The sequence below is a fragment of the Callithrix jacchus genome, chromosome 22 (assembly GCF_049354715.1).
Source record: "Callithrix jacchus isolate 240 chromosome 22, calJac240_pri, whole genome shotgun sequence".
In the NCBI taxonomy this organism is placed as follows: domain Eukaryota; kingdom Metazoa; phylum Chordata; class Mammalia; order Primates; family Cebidae; genus Callithrix; species Callithrix jacchus.
In genome coordinates, this window is record NC_133523.1 from 22559353 (window position 1) to 22570388 (window position 11036).

At 40.0% G+C, this 11036-nt stretch overlaps 1 pseudogene across 1 annotated transcript; it reads right to left on the reverse strand.

Moving 5' to 3' along the window:
* Positions 1–9556: 9556 nt before the first annotated feature.
* Positions 9557–10678, reverse strand: LOC100401629 (RWD domain-containing protein 1-like; annotated as a pseudogene). Its single transcript, XR_013530938.1, has 2 exons — positions 10526–10678; positions 9557–10408 (listed from the first exon to the last, which is right to left on the reverse strand). The product of XR_013530938.1 is annotated as an RWD domain-containing protein 1-like (transcript).
* Positions 10679–11036: the final 358 nt, after the last annotated feature.

Genomic DNA, 11036 nt, shown 5'->3' on the forward strand with positions numbered 1-11036 from the left:
GTGTTCAAACTGCTTCTTATGTTAATCATTTGGCAAAAAATATTTCAGTTACTATGGGAACTCAAATGGACATTGAAAAGAAAATTGAGGTTAAACTTAATGCTTTAGAAGAAACTGTTAACATAATTGGAGATAAGGTGTATAATATTCAAAATCGTCTTACTCTTCATTGTCACGTGGATTTTAAGTATATTTGTTTTACTAAAACTCCCTATAATGATACTCAATGGAATTGGCCCTTAGTTAAGGCTCACTTAAAAGGTATATGGAGTCATAATAATATGTCATTGGATATTTTTAAATTACAACAACCAATTCATGCTATTGATTATTCTCGCAGAGAGTTTCCTGAGGATGCCACAATTGCTCGTGACATTGTTAACACCCTGTCTTCTTGGACCCAGGGCTTCCATCTACCACCATTTTCTTCAATCATTGCAGTTGGAGGCTGTGTTCTTTTACTAATCGTGTGCCTGCCTTTCATCTTTCTCCTTGTGTTCTCTTCCCTCCAGAAGATGTAGCTTAAACTTTTTGAGTTGCATTTAAAATCTAAAAATGAAGGAAATGTGGGAATCACTCCTGCGAAGGGCCCTTGACAGGACCCTCACCATCTTGAGCTTGAACCCATATGTGTTTCTCCTCTCCTGGAGGCTGTTGAGCTAAGGGAAAAGAGGAAATCTGGTTGCACTGATTTTATAAACATCTATCTTTGCCTCTGACATTTGCAACAGAATGGCTGAGCTCAGGCTTTGGGGTCTAATGAGACATTGTGTGGTTAGACATTGTGTGCCTCCTAGTTCCTTCTCTGCACAATAACTGTATGACTTTGTTTACCTCTGCTAACTCAATCATATTGTTTGCATATGATCCTATATGAATAGGCAAGGTTAGAATGACATTTGGAAAGGTCCAGCTATACCTTGTTAACGATCTTACTTGCTTGTTTGACCAATTTTGGATAAACATATATTAAGATTTATGACCCCCTTTTGCAAACTTTATTGTCCCTTTGCTGTACACCCTATGATTAAGAGTCATACTTTCTGTACCCCTTTTCTTGTGATTTATTGTCTTGATTTTATTTCAAGAAACAATGGAATGTACATCACTCCTCAAGCACTGAGAGGTACATAACCTGTGGTGTGCACAGATAAACTTGCTGTTTTGGCATTTGCTGCTTCGACATTGCCTGGCAATGCCCCCACTTTCTAACTGTCTTTTCTTCCAGACCCCACTTTCTATCTTTCTTTTCTTCCGTGCACTCTGTCTTTCAGGTTGAGAACACTTGAGTGGGGCTGAGGCTCTCCGCTGGTTGGAAGCCTCCCGGTAGACGTGCCTGACCCCACACTTAATTTTTTAAAATTTTATTTAACAATGTTTAAAAAATTGTGTATTTAATAAAGTGTTAATATTCCACTACCTATTTTACCTTACTCAAGGGTATAGGCAAAAGATGGTAACAATATAGTATTTGGTAACATTTTGAACAAATATTTCTAGTAATTCCTTTTGCCAGTGACTTGAAAGTCCAAGGAGGTTAAAGAATATTGTTCCCATAAGTTTAATATTTATTTTTTCATATTTAAATTTATACTTTCTAATTTTTGTGGATACATTGTAAATGTTTATATTTATGCCATATATAGCATATTTTGATACAGGCCTATAATATGTAATAATTACATCAGGAAAAATGAAGTATTCATTATCTCCAGCATTAATACTTTGTATTACAAACCAATTCTACTGTTTTAGTCTTTTTATTTTTATTTATTTATTTATTTATTTTTATTGCATTTTAGGTTTTGGGGTACATGTGCAGAACATGCAAGACATTTGCATAGGTACACACATGGCAGTGTGTTTTGCTGCCTTCCTCCCTTTCGTCCACATTTTGCATTTCTCCCCAGGCTATCCCTCCCCAGCTCTGCCCCCACTGTCCCTCCCCTATTTCCCCCAATAGACCCCAGTGTTTGTACTCCCTTCCCTGTGTCCATGTGTTCTCATTTTCATCACCCACCTGTGAGAGAGAATATGCAGTATTTCATTTTCTGTTCTTGTGTCAGTTTGCTGAGAATGATGTTCTCCAGATTCATCCATGTCCCTAAAAACAACATGAACTCATCCTTTTTGATTGCTGCATAATATTCCATGGTGTATATGTGCCCCATTTTCCCAGACCAGTCTATCATCGATGGGTGTTTGGGTTGGTTTCAGGTCTTTGCTATTGTAAACAGTGCTGCAATGAACATTCGTGTGCATGTGTCCTTATAGTAAAACGATTTATAGTCCTTTGGATATATACCCAGTAATGGGATTGCTGGGTCAATTGGAATTTCTATTTCTAAGGCCTTGAGGAATCGCCACACTGTCTTCCACAATGGCTGAACTAGTTTACACTCCCACCAACAGTGTAAAAGTGTTCCTGTTTCTCCACATCCTCTCCAGTATCTGTTGTCTCCAGATTTTGTAATGATCGCCATTCTAACTGGCGTGAGATGGTATCTCAATGTGGTTTTGATTTGCATCTCTCTAATGACCAGTGATGATGAGCATTTTTTCATATGTTTGTTCGCCTCATGTATGTTTTCTTTTGTAAAGTGTCTCTTCATATTTTTTGCCCATTTTTGAATGGGCTTGTTTGTTTTTTTCCTGTAAATCTGTTTGAGTTCTTTGTAAATTCTAGATATCAGTCCTTTGTCAGATGGGTAAACTGCAAAAATTGTTTCTCATTTTGTTTGTTGCCAATTCACTCTAGTGACTGTTTCTTTTGCTGTGAAGAAGCTGTGGAGTTTCATTAGGTCCCATTTGTCTATTTTGGCTTTTGTTGCCAATGCTTTTGGTGTTTCTGTTATGAAGTCCTTTCCTACTCCTATGTCCTGAATGGTTTTGCCTAGATTTTCTTCCAGGGTTTTTATGGTGCCAGGTTTTATGTTTAAATCTTTAATCCATCAGGAGTTAATTTTAGTGTAAGGTGTCAGGAAGGGGTCCAGTTTCTGCTTTCTGCACATGGCTAGCCAGTTTTCCCAACACCATTTATTAAACAGGGAATCCTTTCCCCATTGCTTGTTTTTGTCAGGTTTATCAAAGATTGTATGGTTGTAGATATGTTGTGTTGCCTTTGATGTTTCTGTTCTGTTCCATTGGTCTATATCTCTGTTTTGGTACCAGCACCATGCTGTTCTGATTACTGTAGTCTTGTAGTATAGTCAGTAATTCGGTAGTGTGATGCCCCCCACTGTGTTTTTTTTGCTTAGAATTGACTTGGCTATGTGGGCTCTCTTTTGGTCTCCTATGAAGTTCAAGGTGGTTTTTTCCAGTTCTGTGAAGAAACTCAATGGTAGCTTGATGGGGATAGTGTTGATTCCGTAAATTACTTTGGGCAGTATAGCCATTTTCACAGTATTGATTCTTCCTAACCATGAACATGGAATGTTTCTTCATCTGTTTGTGTCCTTTTCTGTTTCATTGAGCAGTGATTTGTAGTTTTCCTTGAAGAGGTCCCTTAGGTTCCTTATAAGTTGTACTCCTAGGTATTTTATTCTCTTTGTAGCAATTGTGAATGGCAGTTTGTTCTTGATTTGTCTTTCTTTAAGTCTGTTATTGTTGTATAGGAATGCTTGTGATTTTTGCATATTGATTTTATATCCTGAGACTTTGCTGAAGTTGCTTACCAGTTTCAGGAGTTTTGGGGCTGAGGCGATGGGGTCTCCTAGGTATACTATCATGTCGTCTGCAAATAGAGACAATTTGGCTTCCACCTTTCTTATTTGAATACCCTTTATTTCTTTTTGTTGCCTGATTGCTATGGCTAGAACTTCCAGTACTATATGGAATAAGAGTGGTAACAGAGGGCATCCTTGTCTAGTGCCGGATTTCAAAGGGAGTGCTTCCAGTTTTTGTCCATTCAGTATGATATTGACTATTGGTTTGTCATAAATAGCTTTTATTACTTTGAGATACATTCCGTCAATACCGAGTTTATTGAGGGTTTTTAGCATAAAGGGCTGTTGAATTTTGTCAAAGGTTTTTTCTGATTTTTGGATCTATGTTCATTATGGATATTGGTCTGAAGTTTTCTTTTCTTGTTGGGTCTCTGCTGGGTTTTGGTATCAGGATGATGTTCTCGTAAAATGGTTTGGGAAGGATTCCCTCTTTTTGGATTATTTGGAATAGTTTCAGAAGGAATGATACCAGCTCCTCTTTGTGTGTCTGGTAGAATTCGGCTGTGAACCCATCTGGACCTGGGCTTTTTTTGTGTGGTAGGCTCTTAATTGCTGCCTCGACTTCTGACCTTGTTATTGGTCTATTCATAGTTTCAGCTTCCTCCTGGTTTAGGCTTGGGAGGACACAGGTGTCCAGGAATTTATCCATTTCTTTCAGGTTTACTAGTTTATGTGCATAGAGTTGTTTGTAATATTCTCTGATGATGGTTTGAATTTCTGTGGAGTCTGTGGTGATTTTCCCTATATCGTTTTTTATTGTATTTATTTGGTTGTTCTCTCTTTTCTTTTTAATCAATCTGGCTAGTGGTCTGTCTATTTTGTTGGTCTTTTCAAAAAACCAGCTCTTGGATTTATTGATTTTTTGAAGGGTTTTTCCTGTCTCTATCTCCTTCAGTTCAGCTCTCATTTTTGTTATTTTTTGTCTTCTGCTAGGTTTTGAGTTTTTTTGATTTTGCTCCTCTAGCTCTTTCAAAATCTCTTGACGATAGGTTTTCAATTTTAGATCTCTCCATTCTTCTCATATGGGCACTTATTGCTATATTCTTTCCTCTAGAGACTGCTTTAAATGTGTCCCAGAGATTCTGGCATGTTGTGTCTTCATTCTCATTGGTTTTGAAGAACTTCTTTATTTCTGCCTTCATTTCATTGTTTATCCAGTCAACATTCAAGAGCCAGTTGTTCAGTTTCCATGAAGCTGTGTGCTTCTGGGTTAGTTACTGAATTCTGAGTTCTACCTTGATTGCACTATGGTCTGAGAGACTGTTTGTTATTATTTTCATTGTTTTGCATTTGCTGAGGAGTGCTTTACTTCCAATTATGTGGTCAATTTTCGAGTAGGTGTGATGTGGTGCTGAGAAGAATGTATATTCTGTGGATTTGGGGTGGAGAGTTCTGTAAATGTCTATCAGGTTTGATTGTTCCAGGTCTGAGTTCAAGTCCTGGATATCCTTGTTAATTTTCTGTCTAGTTGGTCTGTCTAATATTGACAGTGGAGTGTTGAAGTCTCCCACTATTATTGTGTGGGAGTCTATGTCTCTTTGTAAGTCATTAAGAACTTGCCTTATATATCTGGGTGCTCCTGTATTGGGTCCATATATATTTAGAATCATTAGCTCTTCTTGTTGTATCAATCCTTTTACCATTATGTAATGACCTTCTTTGTCTCTTTTGATCTTTGTTGCTTTAAAGTCTATTTGATCAGAGATGAGGATTGCAACTCCTGCTTTTTTTGCTGTCCATTTGCTTGGTAAATCTTCCTCCATCCCTTTATTTTGAGCCTTTCTGTATTTTTGCATGTGAGATGGGCTTTCTGGATACAGCACACTGATGGGTTTTGATTTTTTATCCAATTTGCTAGTCTGTGTCTTTTGATTGGTGAATTTAGCCCATTTACATTTAGGGTTAATATTGGTATGTGTAAATTTGATACTGCCATTTTGAAGCTAGCTGGCTGTTTTGCTTGTTAGTTGATGAAGATTCTTTATTTTATTGATGCTCTTTAGCATTTAGTGTGTTTTTGGAATTGCTGGTACTGGTTGTTTTTTGTATGTGTAGTGCCTCTTTCAGGAGCTCTTGTAAAGCAGGCCTGGTGGTGACAAAATCTTTGAGTACTTGCTTGTTCACAAAGGATTTTATTTTTCCTTCACTTCTGAAGCTCAGTTTGGCTGGATATGTAATTCTGGGTTGAAAGTTCTTTTCTTTAAGGATGTTGAATATTGGCCCCCACTCTCTTCTTGCTTGTAGAGTTTCTGCCAAGAGATCTGCTGTGAGTCTGATGGGCTTCCCTTTGTGGGTGACCCGACCTTTCTCTCTGGCTGCCCTTAGTATTTTCTCCTTCATTTCAACCTTGGTGAATCTGACGATTATGTGCCTTGGGGTTGCTCTTCTTGCAGAGTATCTTTGTGGTGTTCTCTGTATTTCCTGGATTTGATTGTTGGTCTGCCTTGCTAGGTGGGGGAAATTTTCCTGGATAATATCCTGAAGAGTATTTTCCAGCTTGGATTCATTCTCTTCGTCCCCTTCTGGTACACCTATCAAACGTAGGTTAGGTCTCTTCACATAGTCCCACATTTCTTGGAGACTTTGTTCATTCCTTTTTGAGTTTTTTTCTCTAATCTTGGTTTCTCGTTTTATTTCATTGAGTTGATCTTTGACTTCTGATATTCTTTCTTCTGCTTGGTCAATTCGGCTGTTGAAACTTGTGCATGCTTCACGAAATTCTTGTGTTGTGTTTTTCAGCTCTTTCAATTCATTCATATTCCTCTCTAAGTTATCCATTCTTGTTATCATTTCCTCAAATCTTTTTTCAAATTTTTTTTCAAGGTTCTTAGTTTCTTTGCATTAAGAACATGTTCTTTTAGCTCACAGAAGTTTCTCATTACCCACCTTCTGAAGTCTGATTCCGTCATTTCGTCACAGTTTTTCTCTTTCCAGCTTTGTTCCTTTGCTGGTGAGGAGTTTTGGTTCTTTGTAGGAGGCAAGGTGTTCTGGTTTCAAGTGTTTTTCTCCTTTTGTGCTGGTTTCTTCCCATCTTTGTGGATTTATCCACCTGTCGTCTGAGTAGTTGCTGACTTTTCGATTGGGTCTCTGAGTGGGCGCCCAGATTGTTGATGATGAGGTATTTCTGTTACTTGGTTTTTTTTCTACCAGTCTAGCCCCTGTGCTGTACGACTGCTGAGGTCCACTCCAAGCCCTGCTTGTCTGGGGTACACCTGTAGCAGCTGCAGAATGGTGAGGGATGCTACCAGTTTCTTCTTCTGCTATCTTTGTCCCAGAATGGTGCCCACATAATGTCAGTCTGATCAGTCTATTTTGAGGTGACTCTGGATATACAGAGGTCAGGGAGCTGCTTGAGGAGACAGTCTGTACTTTATAGGAGCTTAAGTGCTGAGCTGTGAGCTCCATTGTTCATTCAGGGCTGTTCAGCAGGTGCGTTTAAGTCTGCTGCAGCACAACTCTTAAAACCCCTTTTTTTTCCTCAGATGCTCTGTCTCGGGGGGGTTGGGGCTTTCTTTATGAGTGTCTGTTGCACTATTTTGCCCAGCTAGGAGGCAGTCTAGTCACTATTTGCCTGCCGAGGCTCTGCCCTGCTGATGTGGTGTCCACCTTGTTGCTGCGGGCTCTTCCCTACAGCCGCGGGCTCTGCTGCAGGCTCTGCCCTGCAGCAAAGTCTCTTTGTTATGGCGGGTTGCCTCAGCAACGGCAGGCTACGTCAGCAATGGGAGTGTATTTTTGTAGGGGTGGATTGCCTCGGTAATGGCAAACGCCCTTCCCCCACTGAGCTGCACTGTCCTGGGTTCAGCTGTGCCTGTGGTGAAACTTTGCTGTTTTGTTTGTCCCTGTGGGGGTGAAACCCACCGAGCCCACTCACCTGGCTCCCTGCCTCAGAGCACCTTTCTTTTCTTTTTTTTTTAAGTTGAATGGATGGCTCTCTCCCAGATGTTTCGGTCGCCCGCTGTTAGAGCACCGGGATCTGTGTGATTTCCTGTGCAGCTAGCCACTGCGCTGGCTCAAACGCCACTTCCCAGGAATCTCCTGGTCTGGCTCACTGTCCAAGTCTTGTCTAATCAGATGGATATGCTAATCTGCCCTCCCAAATCTCAGATTGCTAGTTTAGCAGGGCTCCCCGGGCCTTTGTGTTTTGTGTGAATTGTTGGGGAGTGCCGCTGCACTGCTGCACCAGCCGAAGTGGCCGCAACAGCCAAACTGGCTGTGCTTGTGTCCCATGTTTTTCCTACACCTGGGAATTTCCCCGTTTTGTGGGCAACAAAGATCCGTCTGGAAATGTGGCTTTGACTTACCCTCTTAGCGTTCACTGAGAGCTGCAATCCTGAGTTATTCTTACTGCGCCATCTTGAATATCTGTTTTAGTTTTTTTAAATGAACAGTTGTTATTGACTACAAGTCTATTTTTATGATTATAATAAAAATTATATACAAGTATAGAGTCCACACATTCTGAGTCCTGATTAACATTAAAAACTTGTTATATAGTTTTGAACATGTGGCCTCTCTGCCTTCAAACACATACAGGTTCTGAATTTTGATTTACATAAAGTTAAATATACATATGCATTATTTTTAAGTAAAACCTTAGGTATAAAAAAATTTGGGGTTGGGTGCGGTGGCTCACACCTGTAATGCCAGCACTTTGGGAGGCTGAGGTGGGTGGATCACGAGTTCAAGAGATCGAGACCATCCTGGTCAACATGGTGAAACCCCGTCTCTACTAAAAATACAAAAATTAGCTGGGCATGGTGGTGCGTGGCTGTATTCCCAGCTACTCGGGAGGCTGAGGCAGGAGAATTTCTTGAATCCAGAAGGTGGAGGTTGCGGTGAGCCAAGATTGTGCCATTGCACTCCAGCCTGGGTAACAAGAGTGAAATTCCATCTCAAAAATAGAAAAAAAAAAAACATTTTGGAGTCAGTAAGCATGTTTGTATGAGTATAAATTTGTACCTATTTTCAGAAAAAAAATGCAGTGTTGGAACAAAACAAATTATTTTAGTAAAGTGAGTTATTTACTAGGAAATTATAAACCTAAAAAATGCTGAAAGCAAATCTATACGCTTTCCTTTTTTTTTTTGGAAATGGAGTTTTTCTCTTGTTGCCCAGGCTGGAGTGCAGTGGGATGATCTGAGCTCACTACAACCTCCGCCTCCCAGGTTCAAGAGATTCACCTGCCTCAGCCTCCCCAGTAGCTGGGATTACAGGCATGCACCACCATGCCCGGCTAACTTTGTATCTAAAGTAAAGACGAAGTTTGCCATGTTGGTTTTGAACTCCTGACCTCATGTGATCCACCTGACTTGGCCTCCCAAAGTGCTGGGATTACAGGTATAAGCCATCGAGCCTGGCCTATACTCTTTTTTTTTTTATTTCAGTTTTGCTGTTGTTACCCAGACTGGAGTGCAATAGCAGGATCTCAGGTGACCGCAACCTCCACCTTCTGGGTTCAAGCAATTCTCCTGCCTCAGTCTCCTGAGTAGCTGGGACTACAGGCATGCACCACTATGCCCAACTAATTTTTGTATTTTTAGTAGAGACAGGGTTTCACCATGTTTACGAGGATGATCTCGATCTTTTGACCTTGTGATCCACCCACCTCGGCCTCCCAAATTACTGGGATTATAGGCGTGAGCCACCGCTCCCGGCTATAAATTTTTAAATAATGTGTAAATTTATTAATTAGGCTTTTTAAAGAAACATGTTAAGACCATTATGCATTCAATGAAGCATTATTATGCCACTGCAATTAACATATCCCACCTTACTCACGGTGTAGGTAAAAAATGGTAACAATATACTATTCAGTATGATAATGGACTAACTTTTTTTTTTTTTTTTTGAAATTTTAAGGTCAGTTTATTAAGTTCAATGATGAAAGCTATCAGAAGAATATTCTCCTGAAAATAATTTTTTCCTAGAAAAAAAGAAAGGAAAATTAAAACCCTCTGAGCATAGCCACAGATGCTGTGGCAGTCAAGCCTCTCTGCAGATGGGGACCGTCCATTCATTAATCAGCTGAGTCACTCTCTGGGTCAGCAGGAGTGTAGTCTGGATCATCTTCATCATCCTCTAACTCCAAGTCGTCCATTTCTTGGAACAAAGACTCATCTACCTCCACATTGTTTCCAGCATCCTCCAAGAACTGGATATCAGATGTGTCAAGATTATGATCTGTTTCAAATAGTTGTTTCCCACTTAATTTATTTTTTCCTGCTTGTTCTTCTTCTTTCATCCTTTTCTTTTTAATTTCCAAGAGTTCTGCATCAAACTTGGCCTTCCAATTTAAGAAATTCTCAATTGTAACTGGAGTGCCATGGAATAATTGCTTTTCAGCTTCTTCTGCTTCTTTTTCTTTTTGTTTCTTTTCTTCTTCTCTTCTAGTTTTTATCTGATCTACTATTTCATTTAATTTTTCTTGCACAGCTGTCACTAGAGTAAAGATCATCACCATACCAAGATTTTCTTCAGGCTGTAACGCTAGTAATTTTAAAATGTCTGAGATATCATTATCTTCTAGATTTTCCTGAGAGAATATTTCATAAAGGGGAGCTTCATCTGGGTATTTTTCACTGTATGTAAACTTGAGGGTAGTCTGGACAGTTTCATCATTTTCTCCAGCCTCAGATGTCACAGTAATGGTGAAATGGTGAAGCTGGGTGGACTTTCTGATAATATACCTTAGCAGGACCTTGTCAAGTGAAGCACTACTGAAGGAGAATGTGGTATCAGGAGAGTCCATTTATATTTTGGAAGACTAGTTGTTAGGAGGGTTGGATCAATGTGCAATCAAGCTGTGAAGGAGTCAGGGTAGATGGACTCCAGAGCCTCCAGCTCGTTGCACTGCTCCTCACCGTAATCTGTCATCATGGCCCTTGCTCTTGCCCATGGATCGCCCAGACACCTAGGCGGCGCGCAGCTGCCGAGACAGCTGCCGCTCTGGGAGAGCTGGCAGCAACCAGGCGGGCCTGGACTAACATTTCTAGTAAACCTTTTTGCTATTGACTTTAAATTGCAAATAAGTCAAAGAATATTGTTTCTGTAGGTTGAATTATTCATTTTTTCTTATTTAAACTTTTTTTTTCTTTTTGAGACAGAGTTTCATTCTGTCACCCAGACTGAAGTGCAGTGGTGCGATCTCGACTCACTGCAACCTCTTCCTCCTGGGTTCAAATGATTCTCTTGTCTCAGCCTCCTGAGTAGCTAGGACTACAGGCTTGAGCCACCATGCCCAGCAATATTTTTGTTTTGTTTTGTTTTGTTTTTGGTATTTTTAGAAGAGAGAGTGTTTCACCGTGTTTGCCA